Here is an 18699-nt window from a genome sequence, read left to right as displayed (position 1 = left end):
AAGGGGCACTTGAAAAAGCAATCAATAAGTACAATATTTTTCAAAAAAATAAACTTTGTAGATGTAATTAAAAAAAAAAGGTGGGTGACAGGTAGAATATCTGAAGGTTAATTTACAGATAAATTTAATTCTAAAGTGGCTTGATGGCTATTTTAATTAAAATACATTAAAAATTTCAGACACCTTAATTAGAAACTAGATATCTTTGAAAATTTACACTCAAATTAAAAAAATAAAAAAGAACTGCAAGTAATGCCAGAAAAAAAAAATAAGTACAATATTTTTCTACAAATTATGAATATACACTTGCAGAAGGATTTTAAAAAGCCCATCAATGTGATGCAGTGTGTTCTTGCAGCTTAGGACAAATTTTCTAGTGACATCACAGATTTCAAGGCTGCTGTATTTCCCTTTGACTTGAAGATGATGAGCTCTGGAAAAGCGTGTTAAGGACTTGACAATGGTGCTATAATGTTAACAAAGGCACTCACACGGTTTCTATAAAATTGTTTTACAGGGCAAAAATTCGTTAGATTTCGTAACTGCTGACTTCTAAGTACATCTGTGATGCATTTTTAAATGAGAAGAGGCATTGGGGTGCCTCGGTGTCTCAGTGAGTGAAGCGCCTACTTTTGGCTCAGGTCAGGACCTCAGGAACCTGGGACCGAGCCCACATGGGGCTCCACATTCAGCGGGGAGTCTGCTTCTCCCTCTACCCCTCTCTCCACTCATGTTCTCTCTCTCTGTCTCTGTTTCTCTCTCAAATAAATAAATTTAAATTTAAAAAAAATGAGAAGAGGCATTGCAGAGTAACAAACATAGTCATGTGACTGCAATTTGTAAAATCAATGATTGTAATATCAGCTACGTCAGAAAAGTTCAAAGGGGGTGGAGGTGTGCATGTGTGTGGGAGGATTATTTTTAACCATCTCTGAATTATTTTGCATTTTATATTGAGCACACATTAACTCTGTATTATTTTTTAGCCTTTTAATAATTTCTATGCACAGATCTTATGTGTTCAGTTTAATGAGTTTTGTTAACTGTGCAGCTGCCATTTGCATTATGCCGGAGAGTTTCCTGGTGTCCCTTTCCAGCCAAGTCCCCTGTCCCCACCCAGTCAACATCTGTCGGGCTTGTACCACCAGAGATGGGTTTTGTCCATCTCAGTCATCCAGCCTGTACTCCTTTAAGTCTGGCTACTTCCACTTCATGTAAAGTTGCTTCATGTATTCCTTCCCTTTCGTTGATAAGCCACATACTACTGTATAAATATATCACAAGTTGCCTCCTCTTTCTCTTATTGGTGGGCATTTGGGTCGTGTCCTGTTCTTGGCTATCACGAATAAGGCTGCTGTGAACACTGGCTAAGTCTTTGTGTGGATGTATGTTTTTCCTCTCTTGGGTAAAATATCTAGGAGTGAAATGGCTGGGACACGAGGTTTGTGATTAATTTTTAATAAAATAAATTGAATAATAAAGCTAGAAAGCTACAGCAATTAGAAAGCTTGGCTGCTGGCCCAGGAATAGGCAAACACCAATTAGAGGGAATACAGAAATGGGGCTCTTTCAATTGCCAGCCTCAAATGGGCCCTCACTGCTACTCACGACACTTCCTAAGAACTGTGGTAGCCTGGGACCTCTCCACTTCCAAACCGCTGATTCAGGTATCCCTCTCCTCCCATTCTCTGTCCCCATGTCCTCTTACTCAGACTGTGGTTCAGCTGCTCCAGGATGACCGTTCATTGATCTTAATGGGACCTCTAGTTCAATGACCTCTTTAATTTCCCGCACCCACCAGGATTTTCCTGTTCAGCGGAGATTCTAAAGTTCACTACTGCCCTTTGCTTTTCACTGAAACCATCTGGGCAAATTTTCAGCCTTAGATGAACCCAGAAACCTGTTTCCTTTTCCATAGTGCTTGCTGTTTGAGTAGCCTGATGCTGCTGGCAGAGTGTCTCAAAACAGTACAGATTGGTCCTACTCATGACCACTAATATCGAATGAGCCTTCAGTACTGCCTGGGCTACTTGCACTTACCCAAACCAACCCCCTTTCCTCTATCCCACCTCAGCAGCTGGTTTCACCCTGCTCTTTAGAAAGAGAAGGAAAGCCAGGTGGTGAGATCTATCATCTTATACCAACATGAAACACAGTCAAATCCACCATCCATCCACTCATCCATCCTCTATCCAGCTACATATCTGTCCCTCCCATCTCCCTCCCTCCATGCATCCATCCATCCATCCAATCCACACGTCCATCCTGCCTGCCCGCCTGCCTTGTTTCCCTCTGGTTAGTGTCATTGAAGGCCACTCCCAAATCTGTTTTTGGATGGCTTCCCTTCCCACCTTTTCAGGAAACTCAGACACTAATAATTCTTCTCTTTCTTTTTACTCAACTTTTCCTGCTCAGCTGAATCCCTCCCCCTGGCCTTTGACACTCTTAAGTCCCTCTCATCATGCTCTCTCATCATCTTTCCCTTCACAGTCAAACATTTAACAAGTATTTGTGCCCATGTCTTCACTGCATTCTAACTTCTTATTCTCTCTATGCTGGCTCTGTCCTGTCGTCCTGCACAGTGCTCACTGAGGTCACCAATGACTTCCATGTTGCCAAACCTAATTACATGCCTTCTTCCCCCCTCCCCCGCCCAACCTCTCTATAGCAGTCAGTATTTTTGACCCCAACCCCCACCCCCGTGTCAGCCATATGCCTGGTTGCTCTCAGGTCTACTCCTTTTCTCTTCCCCTTCTGCTCCACATTGCAAGTGTTCAGCTCCCAAAAAACACATGTCTCAAGTTCCCTTGCCAAGTGAGTGGCTTCCAGTTCATTGAGGCATTGGGAAGCCCTGGTGGGAGATGGGAAGAGAGTGAGCCAAAGCCAGGGTATTTCCCCCTTCTCTCTGCTTCAGACAGAATCTCCAGGAGCAGCTGCATCTCCTCCTGGATCCAACTCCCCTTGGGCAGCCCTGCCAGTCCCAGTTTCTGAGTGGTCCTCTTTTACGTTGTTTCCTTCTGCTGAGTGACTCCAACTTCAGAGGTCTGACAAGGTTTTGAACAACCAAGCTCAAATCCTTCATACAAGGATTTGAGCCACCAAGCCCATGGACTGACATGAGCCAGCAGTATTGACCACAGTGGAGGGGTCAAGAGAGGGACAGAGTGTGTGCGTCAGGGTTGGCAACACAAAAGGCATCGGTGGCCTCATCCTCCCTTTGTGTGTCCCTTTGGCTTTAGGGCGGCGTCAGCTTCCTGTCTGCTGCTAATCTCCAGGTTGCTTCACAATTTCTGTTTTGCATTCTCAGCTCTTTTAATGCTTTCGTAACCATATATTAAGTTCCCACTATTGAACTTTGGTGAGTTCTAACTGGATGGTACCAGCTCATCCATTGGTCTCTCTAGGTCTGCTCTCCACCCTTCCCTTGCTGCTTGCTGCCCAGGGGTCTGACTTGATGGAATGCATCCACTGGCTTCCTTGTCTTGGACTAAAATGGATTAACCATTAGAGAGTCCTGAAAGGAGGTGGAGAAGAGAGGGAGGAGATTGAGACGGGTGCTTATTCCCTGGGCTCTGTTGGTGGCTGGCTGTGTCTTTGCCCAAGGTTACTGCTCTTAAACAGTCCTCTTTCCACAGCGTCCTCCACTGGGTGCAGCGAATGTTCCCCGGCCCTCTCCCCTAACCCCTGAGGGCCTAGAGGTGGTAACACCTCCACTGTCACTGGCCCTGGTGACGAACCGTGCTCCCTGGGACCAGTGCCATGTTCTTCTCACTGGTCTCCTACCTTCCAGTCTCTCGACCCCTGTATCTCAAACGTGAGCACTGTTGGTCCTACACCGGAGGCTGCTCCCGAATGCCAGGCCTGGGACCAGCAGAAGCCGCACAGTTTCCAACAAGGCCCTTTCTTCCCTTGAGCTTTTTGGTGACGAACAGCCTTTTTTAAATGAAATTAAGATGAAGGCCAATGGAAATTACTTTTAAAAAATTAATTGTGGTAAAATAACATAAAATTTGCCATTTCAAGCATTTTTAAGTGTCCCATTCAGCGGCATTAAGTACATTGGTATTGTGCAACCACCCATCTCCAGAACTCTTCATCTTCCCAAACCGAAACTCCATCCCCATTAAACCCTAACTCCCCACTCCCCTCTCCCAGCCCCTGAAACCACCACTCTATTTTCTGTGTCTAGGAATCTGTTGACTCTAGGGACCTCAGATAAGTGGAATTACATAGTATTTGTCCTTTTGTGTCTGGTCTAACCAGCTACACAGTGAGTCATGCTTTCTCATTATTCCTTGGAAACCACTTACACTCCCACCTCCACAACCCCTGCATTTATTCTTTTTTTTTCTTTTTAAAGATTTTACTTATTTATTTGACAGAGATAGAGACAGCCAGCGAGAGAGGAAACACAAGCAGGGGGAGTGGGAGAGGAAGAAGCAGGCCCACAGCAGAGGAGCCTGATGTGGGGCTCGACCCCGCAACGCCAGGATCACGCCCTGAGCCGAAGGCAGACGCTTAACCGCTGTGCCACCCAGGCGCCCCCCTGCATTCATTCTTACTCTTCTCTCTGGCTGGAATCTTTCTCATTTTTTCCTAATAGAATTCATCCTAGTCTGCCAGTCATATTGTCACATCATTTCCCCACCTTTGATTTCTCTTGTGTCTGCACATTCATGTCCCACACTAAGCTACAAGAACCTGAGAAAGACTACACCTGCCTCTCCTCCATTCTCATTCGTTCCTGTGTCATGAGCTCCTGTCCTCAGGCTAGGGGCTGTCCTGAGCACTGGGATACAACCACAAGACAACCCCAAGGTTTGATTTAACACAGGGATCAACAGGTTCTGCTGGAGGCTGGCAAGGTCCTCATAGAAGATGGCTGTGAACCTCCTGACCATCAGCTTGGCTTTTCAGAAACATTTTTGCTTGTAATTCCAGGTCCTCAGATGGATCCTGGTCCAAGGCCTAGAGTTGTATTAAAGCTAGCTCATATTTTGCCTCTATACATGCTACGGTCTGAACCGTATACATGTGTCCCCCCTATACATTCATATGTTGAAAACTTAACCCCCAAAGATGATAGGATTAGAAGGTAGGGCTTTGGGGGCAATTAGGTAATGAGGGTGGAACCCTCACCAAGGGGATTAGTGCCTTTACGAAAGAGACTCCGCAGAGCTCTCTGATCCCTTCCACTATGTGAGGACACAATGAGAAGTTCCCCAGAAAAGAAGCCTCACCTGATCATGCTGGCATGATCTTGGACTTCCAGCCTCCAGAACCGTGAGAAATAAATGCTTGTTGTTTATAAGCCATCTGGTCTAGCATCGTGCTATAGCAGCTGGAACGAACTAAGACAATATGTAAAATCACAGGTTGGCTATTTTAAGAGGGAATATCGAGGAAAACCCTTTTAAGTTCTCAGCTCCCACTGGGGAGAGATTCTAAGGGATGGTACATCGTATGACACCATGAGCTATTCATAAGGTGAAACAGAGGTGTGGGGTGGTCTCACTTTGCATTTGAACAGGAGGCCTCAGGAATTCAGCAAAGTGGAGCACTAGCCCCAGATTTGAAAAGAAAGTTCAGACCATGCACCCTGCCAGCTTCAATTTCCAAAAGGCCATAGACCTTGGCAAGTTAATGTTTCCTTTGCAACATACACAGAACACTCAGTTACTGAGTTCCCAGAAGATAAGCTGAATCATCCTTACACAGCAGAAAGAGAGTTCATCTCTTTATCTATCTGGTCACCTTTCTGTGTGGCCCTGAGCCAGACTCACCTAAATTGCCCCAGGATTGGAGCAGTAGCTCCATCCCTTTACCCACAACGTAGGGCTTGCAAGCACCCACTATCTTCCTAGTCACTGAGGGACCTGCAGGAAGCTCAGGGAGAGGGCTCTCTGTTGGGACACCCTCCATCTGCACTCACACGCTGGTACCTTTTCTGAGTGAGGCCCTATGCGAGTCTCTGGGTACACAGATGAAGTAACCCTGCTCCTGCACTCAGGGGTCTTACAGTTGAGAGACAGGGAGAGAGACAGACAAACATAAGGGAGATTATATTAGACTGTGATCTGGGCTATGAGTGTGGAAGTTCCCAAGGGACGAGTGCTGGGGAAGGCTTCCCAAAAGAGATAATGCACAGATCAATCCCCAAAGCATAACTGGCGCTCAGAGAGATGAAGTGAAGGGGCATCCTGGCACAGGGAACAGAACTGGCAGAGATGGGCACCGTATGACTCATTCAGAGAGTATCACCGTTCTAGGATATAGAAGAGCTGGCTCTGCACTCTGAACTCAGGCCCTGCTTCTCTCTCTACTCTGTGATAGTATGGATTTAGGAGTCACATGCCATTACTTCCACTGTGTGTTTTGTTTGTTAGAAGCAAGTCATTGAGTCCACCCCATGCTCCAGGGCTCAAGGAACTGCCCTCCTCCTCTTGAATGCGGGGAGCGTCCACCGAGTCCACAGTCCGCCCAGTGGCCACAGATTATTTACAGACCCCCTACATGCATAACATTAGCACTCTTCCAAACACGCCCCACCAAAAGCCCCAAGCTATTACAGAATCAGCTCAGAGCCCAGACTCTGCATCTAAATCAGGTCCTGGTGTGCAGGAGGCTCCTGGGGCATATTTCCTTCCGTGGAGCTCCCTGAGTACAGTCACTATCTGAAGAACTGTGGGTTCAAGGGACAGGCTGTCTGCACCCCTTCCCCCTGCCCACACCCAACATATAATGGTGGGACAGGCGCAGCATGACCGTCACAGACATCCTTGTTCAAAGGGGCTGGGGATGGAAGGCACACAGGCATCTCCAGTCTGTACAGTTCTCAACACCAGCTGGGCAGATGCTGGAAGTTCTTTGATTAGGACACAAGCCAACTTCTGCCCGAACATGATTCTCTGTGCTCTCGGTTCCACCCTTTGGACTCTTCATCCTGCTCTCCAAGTTGTCCTTTTGTTTCCATGAAATATAGTCTGTGTTTGCATCTGTGTGCTTTTTCAGTCTGCTTCTTGCCCGTCGAATTTGAGAGGAGGGGGTTCTAGAAGTCTCTTTTCATTTAGTACTATCTCTGATCCTTTCAGCCCAAGCTGGCACTATTTTGTCAATGCAATTCTTTTGAAAACTGTGTCCTCTGTGAATCTTATTGAGGCTTATTCCTTTAGCCAACTGGCAGACCCACACATGTCTTTGAGATAAACATGCTCTCCCCTGGGCTTCTGCTAAATGGCAACTTCAAGTGTCTTGGAGGTCCTACTGCTTCACCAGGTACTCCGAAGTACCGCTTTTATCCCTTCGAGGACTTAGCAAAGGGTTTCATAGCCACCCCCTTGGCTTTATCTTGTGATTGCCTTTTCCTGGCATGGCCCCGCATTACATCTTTGCCTGGAAACCATTTGTTAATTTTAGCATCATTTGACATCTGGAGAGGCTGGGAATTTCAAAATCAGCAAATTCTCATTCCTTTTTATTTAATAGTCTATCTTTTGGCTTATTTATCTTCTCTTACATTTTAGTATAAGCAGCGATAAGAAGCCAGGAGGCACCTTCAACATTCTGCCTGGGAATCTTAGCCAGACCATCCAGTTCCTCTGGCACATTTTCTATTTTCCATGTGACTGCATAAACTTCCTGCATAAATTTCCCTCCTCTCCAGCTCTATGCAATGCTGAGGGTATGGGTTCTTCTCTGACTTCCTGACACTTTTAAGGGTGTCCAATCTCTAAACCATTTTTTTCAGGATTTCCTTTCACCTATCATTCTGCCATCTCTATTCTAGGCTCAAAGCTCTGCTCGTGCTACTTTCCCAGTCCAGGCCCCTGACAACAGTGAACACATCCTATAAGTTTCCTGTCCTCAAAGAGTTGTAGCAGCAAGAGAGACAGATTAATAACCAAATAATGAACTAAAAAAATGTCAGATATGCGGTAACTGCTGTGACGGAAATAAAACAGAGTGAAGGGATGGGGACTGGCTGAGAGACTTCTTTAGAATGTGTGACTTGGAAAAGCTTCTCTAAGGCACCAGATATTGGATGTATCAGGTAAGAGGTAAAGGCAAAAGGGGGCGTGCCTCTGTAGTATTTGAGAGAGGAACATTCTGGCAGAGGCCAGTGTAAAGGCCCTGAGGCCAGAGCACACTCGACTGTTCAGGCGCTGTGTAGAGGTCCAGGTGGTTGGAGCTCAGGTAGAGAGAACCTCAAAAGAAGTGAGGCTAGGAAAGGCGTAGCAGAGTCCTGCAGTAGGTGTGGCAGGAAGGGCATTCTTTGTGGCTGGTGCAGGAGCCACTGGACATAAACTCGCAGTCAGAAAACAAGGTGCAGATTTATCTTCCTCTGTAATCTTTTTTTCTGGACTTTGGCTCAGAGTGGGACAGATAACCCTGCCTGAGACAGGGGAGGCAGCAGTGGCACCCAGACTAGGTGGAAGGAAGCAAAGAGAAGAGGAATTCTGTAGAGGGAGGCCTGGGGCTGTACCGGGCAGGAAGGGCACTGGGCAGGCAGAAATCCCATTATTTACAAGGACAAACAGTTACAGTCTCTTGCAGGTGGCTGCAAGTTCTCAGAGGGCAAGGATCTTGTTTGGCTCTGCCCCTGTCCATTGTACACGGCAGGAACTTGGCACCTTATTCTTGAATGAGTGAGTGAGTGAGTGAGTAAAATTATCAGTGTTGGTGAGTTTCCTCTCACCAACTCAGCCTTGCAAGTATCCCTAACCACCTGACACTTGGGCCTTTTCAAAGCCCTGTGAGTTCTGAAGTGTCCATAGCAAGCCCTCTCGCCTGTAAATGCAAGCAAGCCCAGAGAGGGTGAGTGACACGCCCAGGCCACACTCACACAGCCAGTGAGAGCCCTCCCCACCCCTACCCAGGGTGACATTCTGCCCGCCCCGCGCCCCCGCCCCTCTCGCCTCTGCCAGGGGCCCCTCCCTCCTGAGGCTCTGGCCTTGGCCCAGGCTCTGGGACTGGCGGGGGCGGTCCCACCTCTCCGCCGCCCTGGGCCGGCCTCGGCCAGCCCCTGTCCCCCGACTGAGGCTCTCGGCGGTGCCATCTGGCCCGCGACTCCTGTGCCTCCCTACGCGCTTGGTGAGTTCCCCCCGAGCCCCGACCCTCCGAGGGAAGGAGGCTGTCTCAACTCGCGATTCCACGGGTTCTGTGCTCAGGCCCCCCACGGGGCGCTCCTGGTGGACGCACGAGCTTCTCTGCGGGGACGCAGGGCCTGGCGCCCGGGTCCGGGATTTCCCCTGGGGCAGCCGAGTCTCCAGCCTAGCCAGGGGTCCTCAGGCTAGAGAACCAAGATGTGGGGTTTGGGCTCGCCGAGGATCCAGCCGGGTCGGGTGGGCTGGGCCCTTCACCCGCAGCCCTGTGGGGCGGGCGTAATCCGCCTGGTTTACAGCGGAGAAAACTGAGGATAGGAGAGAGAAAGGGACAAGCCGAAGGTGACAGGGCTGGTCCGTGGCGGAGGGGCGCTCTGTCTCCTGGGCTAAGTCCCTCACCCCATTCTCGGGAGTGGAAAGGATCCTCCCTGATTGGCCGAATCTGGGGACCCGGGCACGTGGGCCTTTTGTGATTGGAGAGCTCCCCCCCCCCCCCCCCACCCCCCGGGCCCCAGCCCTAGTGCACAGGAGCATTGACTTCCGGGCCCCAGCTTGACCCCAACAGGGTTCTTGGGGCCGCTATTTAGAGACCAACCACCACTTCCCCCGCACCTGTGCAGGTCCCTCATTTGTTAACTCCCTAGAAGAGGCCGGAATATCCCTTAGGTGCAGATGAAGACAGAATTTCACAAGTTCGCTCAGACACTGAGTTAAGGGTGGTGAACTTCGGCTTCAGGTGACTATTTTCTCCCTAGTCCCTTGCTTCTCAGTGACCTCGGGCAAGTTTCTCAAACTCTGACTCTTACTTTCTTTGGCTAAAATTGGGGTGGAGAGATAAATACTAATAGTACCGTCTCTGCTAATGTTGCTTCAGAATGACATGAGATTATGCACTTTGGACCTAGGAGACCCCCTGTGAATGTGGGCTGCTGTCTCTCCTACGAGTATGAACGTTCAGGACAATGTTGGGAGACAATCCTGTGACGTCTCTTTTGGAGACAAGGAAATTGAGCCTTAAGAGATGAAAGTGATCCTTAAGGCTGATCACAGGTCTGCAGGCTCAGGTGGTCTAGGCAGCCTGCACCATGGGCAGCACCTGTGCACAGAATAGTGGGAAAGACTGCAGATGAAACAGGACACCCCAGGGACCCCGCTGTGGGAGAGACACAGTACCCTCCCTGCCAGGTGCCTAATGGAGCAGACTGATTGCAGAACAGGAGTCAGGTTTGCTCTCCCCCACCTCCCCCCACCCCTCTGCGCCCGAGGCAGCTGGTGGAATGGGATGCCTTGTGGCTGTGCCCTGCAGTTTGGCTGAGCCTCTACTCCTTCCTAGAGCTGCATTCTTCTGCAGGTCCCAAGACCACAGCTTGAGAACAGGTGGCCCAGAGCTGTGCTCCGGCATAGTGCTGCCCAGCTTGGGCAGGGTCTGAGAGCTGGGTCCTGGTGAAGCAGGAGAGAGGTTCTTGTCTCATGGAGTCAAAGAATGAATCTCGAGGACAAAGGAGAGTGAGTAAAGAGATAGAGTTTTGTTAAGCAAGGATACAGAAAAAGCTCTCGGGCGTGCGAGGAGTCCCAACAGGGATGCCACTGAGGGCTTTTAGGGTTCGTTTTTTATTGAAGACTCTCTGTCTGCTATCTCTACTGATAGCACCATTGAATAAGGACTAGTGATTACACCTTTAATGACTTACTGCCTTTATAGGGCCTGGTAATTCTTTGTTGGTCACAGGTGACTTATAACAAGACCCTACCTCTGACACCTAGGGCAGAGTGGTCTCGTTTGTTCCCTTATCTCTGGTTTTATTTCATCTCTGCATTTTTGGAATTTCTGTGAGCCTAATCCAGTAGCCCCTACCTATATCTCCTTACCTAGCCTGGCCTGTCCTTAATGAGACCTTCAGATACATATCTGTGGGTCATAATACATGGGGGATGATTGCCAACATGTATCTTGGTGGGGGTAGAGATAAAGGAAGTTTCCAAAGGAATTTTTATGTGTTAAAGTAGACTTACAGTGTCCTGGGAGTCAGGCTAAGATTGCCTTTTGCCCTTAGCAAAGTGTCAACGTCCAGGCAGTGAAGTCCCTAGGGGAATGTCACTCTGCCTGTTTCAAGGACTTGTCAATGAGCCAATGAGCTAAGGAAATTTCACTGGGGAGCCAGGTCTGAGCTGGGTGATTGGGGTAGGAGGCCTGGGAAGCCCTGATGGTCCTGCTGCCACCAGGGCAGCCCTAGAGTGTGCCCACACACTGCCGGGGGCAAGGGTGCTAGGTGCCAGCTCAGTAAGGAGGTAGAGGCTTGCAGGCTGCCCAGCAGCAGGCAGCAGCTCTACAGCCCTTTCCTGACTCCGCCCCCTTACGTTCCAGATCCTTCCTGCCAAAGGTCAAGCCTGGCTGAGGCCCCTCCCAGAGCACCTGTCCCTGCCACACTCAGCTTCCTTGGACTGTGACGACAGCCACCCCGGTGACTACCCTGACTCTGCCTCCCTGCTTCCAAAGGGGTCTTTTTTGTGCTGCTTTACTTTCCCACAGGTAATACATGCTCCGTAGAGAAAAAGCCAGAGCGTTCTTGTAAAAAAAGATAATTACTGTCATCGAAAATCCCCCAAACCCAAAACACTCTACCCAATGACTTTTAACATTTCTGTAGGAATCCTCCAAGGTTCTTGTGCTGAAAGCACACTAGCATACACACACAGCACTCTTTTTTTTTTTTTTTTTTTTAAAGATTTATTTATTTATTTATTTGACAGAGATAGAGACAGCTAGCGAGAGAGGGAACACAAGCAGGGGGAGTGGGAGAGGAAGAAGCAGGCTCATAGAGGAGGAGCCTGACGTGGGGCTCAAACCCGGAACGCCGGGATCACGCCCTGAGCCGAAGGCAGACGCTTTAACCGCTGTGCCACCCAGGCGCCCCCACACACAGCACTCTTAACAATCACAGTGGTTTGTTATCTGGTGGGGGTGTTCTGGCCTACATATTCCTGGTGGCGAAACAAAGTGTGTTGCCCACACTGGTTGCATGGCTTACACGGGGTGAATGTACCCTAATTTTACAGTATTCATGCCCTTATTTGCTCACCCAAACATCATTTAGAACTGAAAATGCTGAGTCAGAAGAAAAGAACCATTTCTAGGATTTTGATATTTATTGCCCAATTTTCCTCTAGAGAATTTGCAGCAATGTGTTATCCCATTAGTGCGCAGGGCAGTGTTCATTTTCCCATAAACCTAGACAACATCAGATATTTATGCCTGGTGAAGCAGGAGAGAGGTTCTTGTCTCATGGAGTCAAAGAATGAATCTCGAGGACAAAGGAGAGTGAGTAAAGAGATAGAGTTTTGTTATGCCTGGTGACTTCCAATTTATAGGAGAAAAACAAGTCCATTCTTTTATTATGCATTTATTTGATTAATTATAATTTCAACACTTTATTCATCTATTTGTGGTGGGCTTTCATTCTTTTGGCAAATTGCTTCAGATACAAGCAAAACCTTCCTGCATGAAAATTTATCACATGCTTCCTTTATATTTTTCCTTTACAGTCAAGTTTCTAAAGCCCAATACTTACCAGTTTTTTCTCATACTTTGATGATTTCTTCCTATATTTAATTTTTAAAATATTTATTTTAACCCAGTTGAACTGCATTTTGAAGTAAGATGTGAACTCTAGACCTAGATCTGTTTGTTTGTTTAAATTAGTTTTTAGAACAATTTTAAGTTTACAGAATAGAGTACAAAGGGTTCCCACACACTCCCTCAGCCCCCATGCTCCTCCACTGCCCCAAATGTATTAGTGACACCTTGCGTTAGCATTGGTGTGGCATATTGTTACTCTTGATGCATGGATATTGATACAATATTCTTAATTAAAGTCCACAGTTCACATCACTCTTCGTGTTATATACTCAATGGGTTTTGACAAGTGCAGAAGGACCTGCATCTGCCATCCCAGTAGGTAACTGTGCAAAGGTCTCCTGTGTTCCTTCCACCTGTTCATTCTTCTCCCCCTCTTCCAAGCCCCTGCCAAACACTGATTTTTTTTTCTCTGTCTCCCTAGTTTTGAGACGGTCGTTATAGTTAGAATAATACAGTATGTCGCCTTTTAGGATTGGCTTCTTTCACTTAGCAATAGGCATTAAAATTCCTCTGTATCTTTTCATGGCTTGATAACTCCTTTCTTCCCAGCGTGGAATAAAATCCTGTTGTCTGGATCTGCCACAGTTTATGTACCAATTCACCTACCGAAGGACATCTTAGTTGCTTCCAGGTTTACGTAATTATGACTAAAGCTGCTAGAAACATCTGTGTGCAGGTTTTCATGTGTACCTAAATTGCCAAATCATTTAGGTAAAGGCCGCGGAGTGTGATTGCTGAATTGTATGGTAAGAGTGTGTTTACTTTTGTTAAGAAACTACCAAAGTGTTTTCCAAACTGTTTCCATTTCTCATTCCCACCAGCAATGAAGGAGAGTTCCTATTGCTCCAGCTCTTCAGCATTTTGTGTGGTTAGTGTTTTGGGATTTAGTCATTCTAACAGATTCTCAGTGGTATCTCACTGCTGTTTTAATTTGCAATTCCTAGTGACCTATGATGTTGAGCATCTTTTCCTATATTCATTTTCCATTGGTATCTCTTCTTTGCTGAGGTGTCTGTTCAGGTTTTCCCCCCAATTTTTAGTTGAATTGTTTTCTTACTGTTGAGTTTTAAGAATCCTTTGTATATTTTCGATACTAATCCTTTATCAGATGTGTGTTTTGCAGATTTCCCCTGTCTGTGGCTTGTCTTTCGCAGAGCAGTAGTTTTGTAATTCTAATAAAGTTTAGTTTATCACTTTTCTTCTTCCGTGGTTTTGTTGTTGTATCTAAAGTCAGGCCCAAGGTCGTCTGGATTTTCTCCTACGTTATCTTCTAGGAATTTTATAGTTTCATCTAAATGTAATTTTTACATGTGATTGATATATTGATTTGAGGGGGTTTGTTTTGGTTTTTGTTTTTTGCATGTGGATGTCCAGTCATTCAAGAATCATTTGTTGAAAAGTCTGTCTTTTCTCTATTGAATTACCTTTACCAATTGTCAAAGATCAGGGAACACCCTTGACTTCTTTCTTTCTTTTTTTTTTTTTTTTAAGATTTTATTTATTTATTTGACAGAGATAGAGACAGCCAGCGAGGGGGAACACAAGCAGGGGGAGTGGGAGAGGAAGAAGCAGGCTCCCAGCGGAGGAGCCTGATGCGGGGCTCGATCCGGGACTCCGGGATCACGCCCTGAGCCGAAGGCAGACGCTTAACCGCTGCGCCACCCAGGAGCCCCACCTTGACTTGTTTCTAATCTGAGTGGGAAAGTTTTTAGTTTCTCATGATTAAGTGTGATGTTAGTTATGGGGTTTGTTTGTTTGTAGATGCTCTTTTTCAGGTTAACTTCCTCTCCATTCCTAGTTCGCTGAGAATTTTTATCATGAATGAGTGTTGGATATTGTCGGATACTTTTTCTGCATCTGTTATGTGTTCATATGATTTTCCTTCTTTGTCCTGTTGGTGTAATCTATTACAGTAATTGATTCTTGGATATTGAATCTGAATCTTTAATGTTTGTTGGAGTTCACCAGTGAACCTAGGTGTTTTCTGTTTTGGAAGGGTATTAATTTTTGATCCAATGCATTAAATAAATATAGGCCTATTTCTGTTTTACCTTGTATAAGTTTCGGCAAATTGTGTCTTTTAAGAAATGTTCCATTTCATCTAGGTTATCAAATTTGAGGGTGTGGAGTTATTCTTTTAATGACTATGGAGTTAGTAGTGATCGCCCTTCTTACATTTTTGAAATTAGTCATTTGTTTTTTTCTTAGTTAATCTAAGTAGGGGCTTATCAGTTTCCACTCTGGAAAATGGTATGGAGGTTCCTCAAGAAGTTAAAAATACAGCTACCCTACAACCCAGCAATTGCACTACTAGGTATTTACCCCAAAGATATAAATGTAGTGATCTGACGGGGCACATGCACCCCAATGATCATAGGAGCAGTGTCACAATAGCCAAACTGTGGAAGGAGCTGAGATGTCCATTGACAGATGAATGGATAAAGAAGATGGGATGGGAATTAAGGAAGGCATTTGTTGGTTGGAGGAGTTAAGATGGCGGAGGAGTAGGAGACACCGTTTTCAGCCGGTCCCCCAAGTCGAGTTGGATAGGTACCAGACCAGCCCAAACAACCACGGAACCAGCCTGAGACGCAGGATGATGCATCTGGATCTCTACAAATGAACATCTCCAGCGCTGAGTATTGAGGTACGAAGCGGGGAGCCATGGAACCGCGCACAGATATCGGAAGATAAACGGAAGGGGGAGGGAGCCGCCACGTTCGGGCGCCGGGAAGCGGCAGCCACCTGCACGGGGGAGCGGGCGGGCTCGTGGTCGGCACCCGCAAAACAGCAGACTGAGACCGTGAGCCGGGTGCGCATGCCACCAGGCATCTCGCGGAACACCGGAATCCCGGTGCGCTCACCGGATCCAGACTGAGACCGGGAGATCTGGGAGCGGGCACGGGGCGGCTGGCAGGCGGCTGGCAGGCGGCTGGCGGCGTTAGAAACACAAAGGACAGAGACGCGCTGGCCCTGGAAGTGAGGTCTGGGACGCCGGGTTGGTGTGCACATCCCGGGACGCTGCAGGGTTGAACAGCACCAACAGAAACAGAGATTAAAGTGGCAGAACATTAGTAGAGAACGGCGCTAATCCCTCTGTTCTGTGACAGAGGCTGAAATTTGGCCGCTGTGCTCTGACTCTCAGAAGAGGCAGCAAAACCGCCAGGGAAAGCCGCCAGAGAACAAAAGCCTGGAAACACGGCTCACAGGGTGCCCGATCCCCATCCCCTCGCGGGGACACGGAGACTCTAACAGGGTTGCCCGATATCGGCGCGGCAGCCCTCCCCCAGAAGGCAGGCTGAAAAATCAAGAAGCCCACAACCGGGTGCCTGGGTGGCGCAGTCATTAGCGCCGCTCGGCTTAGGCGATGATCCAGCGTTCAGAAAGGAGTCCCTCATCGGGCTCCTCCGCTGGGAGACCTGCTTCTTCCTTCCCACTCCCCTGCTTCTGTTCCCTCTCTGGCTGGTTGGCTGCCACATAAATAAATAAATAAAATCTTTAAAGAAGAAGCTACATCCCTAAGATCCTATAAAACAAGGGCACGGCCTGGGACCCAGTCAATAATTTGGGCTCTGGACAGCCCCGCAACCTCTCCTCATCAGAATGACAAGAAGGAGAAGCCCCCAGCAAAGAAAAGACAGTGAGTCTGTGGCCTCTGCCACAGAAATAAGATATGGATGTAACCAAAATATCAGAAATGAATTCAGAGTAACGATGGTCAAAATGATGAGTAGAATTGAAAAACTATTAACAAAAAGGTTATTGAGAATATAGAATCCTAAGGACAGAAATGAGAAGCGAATCTGACGAAATTAAAAATTCTATGAGCCAAATGCAGGCAAAACTAGAGCTCTACGGCCAGGGTCGCAGAAGCAGAGGAAAGAGGTTAGTGAATTGGAGGATGGGTTAATAGGGAAAAAATGAAAATAGAAGATGGTCTTAAAAATCACGCCCACATGTAGAGTTACGGGAGATTACTGACTCAATGAAAGCGATCCAATGTTAGAATCATCGGCATCCCGAGGGAGTGGAGAAAAACAGAGGTCTAGAAGAGATATTTGAACAAATTGTAGCTGAAAACTTATCTAATCTAGTGAGGGAAACAAACATTCGTGTCCAAGAGGCAGAGAGGACCCCTCCCAAGCTCAACCATGACAAACCTACGCCCGTCACGCATAGTGCAATTCGCAAATATTAGATGCAAGGATACAGTATTGAGCGGCCAGGGCAAAGAAATTTCTCACGTATCACAAAGGCATCAGAATTCGTCAGACCTGCCTACACAGACCTGGAATGAGAGAAAGGGTTGGGAGCATATTTAAAGCTCTTTCAGAGAAAAACATGCAGCCAAGGATCCTTTATCCAGCAGGCTGTCATTCAGAATTGATGGAGAAATAAAGACATTTCAGAATCGCCAGTCACTAACCAATTTTGTAACCACGAAACCTGCCCTACAGGAGATATTACGGGGGTTCTATAAAAGAAAAGGCCCCAAGAGTGATACAGAACAGAAAGTCACAGCCAATACAAACAAAGACTTTACTGGCAACATGGCATCATTAAAATCATATCTCTCAGTGATCAGTCTTAATGTAAATGGTTTGAACCATCCCATAAATGTCACAGGGTTGCAGATTGGATAAAAGAAATGACCCATCCACTTGCTGTTCACAAGAGACTCATTTCGAACCCAAAGATGCATTCAGACTGAGAGTAAGGGGATGGAGTACCATCTTTCACAAATGGACCTCAAAAGAAAGCTGGGGTAGCAATTCTCATATCAGATAAATTGGATTTTAAACTATAGACTAGTTAGAGACGCAGAAGGAGCACTATATTATTCTTAAGGGAAGTATTCAACAAGTGGATATGACAATTATAAATATATATGCTCCCCAACAGGGAGCAGCAAGATACACAAGCCAACTCTTTAACGCAGAATAAAGAGACATATACATAAAAATACATTAATAGTAGGGGACCTCAACACTCCGCTATCAGAAATAGACAAGAACACCCTGGCAAAAACTAAGCAAGAATCAAAGGCTTTGAATGCCATACTCACGAGTTGGACCTCATAGATATATATAGAACACTACACCCCAGACCAAAGAATACTCATTCTATTCTAATGCCCATGGAACATTCTCAAGAATAGACCATGTTCTGGGTCAAAACAGAGTCTCAACCGATACCAAAGACGAAATTATCCCCTGCATATTCTCAGACCACAACGCTCTGAAATTGGAACTCAACCACAAGGAAAAATTTGGAAGAAACACTTGAGACTAAGAACCATCCTGCTCAGGAATGACTCGATAAACCAGGAAATCAAAAATCAAATTAAACAATTTATGGAGACCAATAGAATGAAAATACAACAGTCAAAACCTATGGGATACTGCAAAGGCGGTCCTAAGGGGAAATACATAGCCATCAAGCCTCACTCAAAAGAATAGAAAAATCTAAAATGCAGTTTTTATATTCTCACCTCAAGAACTAGAACAGCAACAGAGGGACAGGCCTAATCACGCACGAGGAAGCAGTTGACCAAAATTAGAGCTGAAATCAATCAAGCAGAAACCAGAAGTACATGTAGAGCAGATCAACAGATTAGAAAGCCGGTTCTTTGAGAGAATCAATAAAATTGACAGACCACTGGCAAGACTTATCCAAAAGAAAAGAGAAAGGACCCAGATTATTAAAATTATGAATGAAAAAGGAGAGTCACGACAAACACCATTGAAATTGGAAGGATTATTAGAAATTTTTATCAACAGCTATATGCCAATAAACTAAGCAATCTGGAAGAGATGGAATCCTTCCTGAAACCTATAAACTACCAAGATTGAAACCGGAAGAAATTGATTCTATAAACAGGCCAATTAATTATGAAGAAATTGAGTCAGTGATAAACAACCTTCAAATAACAAAACTCCAGGCCCGGACGGTTTTCCTCGG

The 18699-nt window shown here is 46.5% G+C and overlaps 1 protein-coding gene across 2 annotated transcripts in view; it reads left to right on the top strand.

Moving 5' to 3' along the window:
• The first annotated feature begins 8968 nt into the window (after window positions 1–8968).
• The window catches only part of ALDH1L1 (aldehyde dehydrogenase 1 family member L1), a 115711-nt gene continuing 105980 nt past the window's right edge, over window positions 8969–18699 (top strand). Inside the window, exons 1-3 of one of the 2 annotated variants that reach the window (XM_040628352.1) lie at window positions 8976–9090; window positions 9722–9837; window positions 11467–11631. The gene's annotated coding sequence lies outside the window, so the exon portion shown is untranslated. Of the gene's footprint in view, window positions 9091–9721; window positions 9838–11466; window positions 11632–18699 lie in introns of both variants that reach the window. The other variant, XM_040628350.1, reaches the window with a different exon arrangement.

Source organism: Ursus maritimus, unplaced genomic scaffold (assembly GCF_017311325.1).
Source record: "Ursus maritimus isolate PB19 unplaced genomic scaffold, ASM1731132v1 scaffold_14, whole genome shotgun sequence".
Lineage (NCBI taxonomy): Eukaryota > Metazoa > Chordata > Mammalia > Carnivora > Ursidae > Ursus > Ursus maritimus.
The sequence above is the reverse complement of the archived record's forward strand: the minus strand, read 5'-3'. Positions and strand labels throughout refer to the sequence as shown.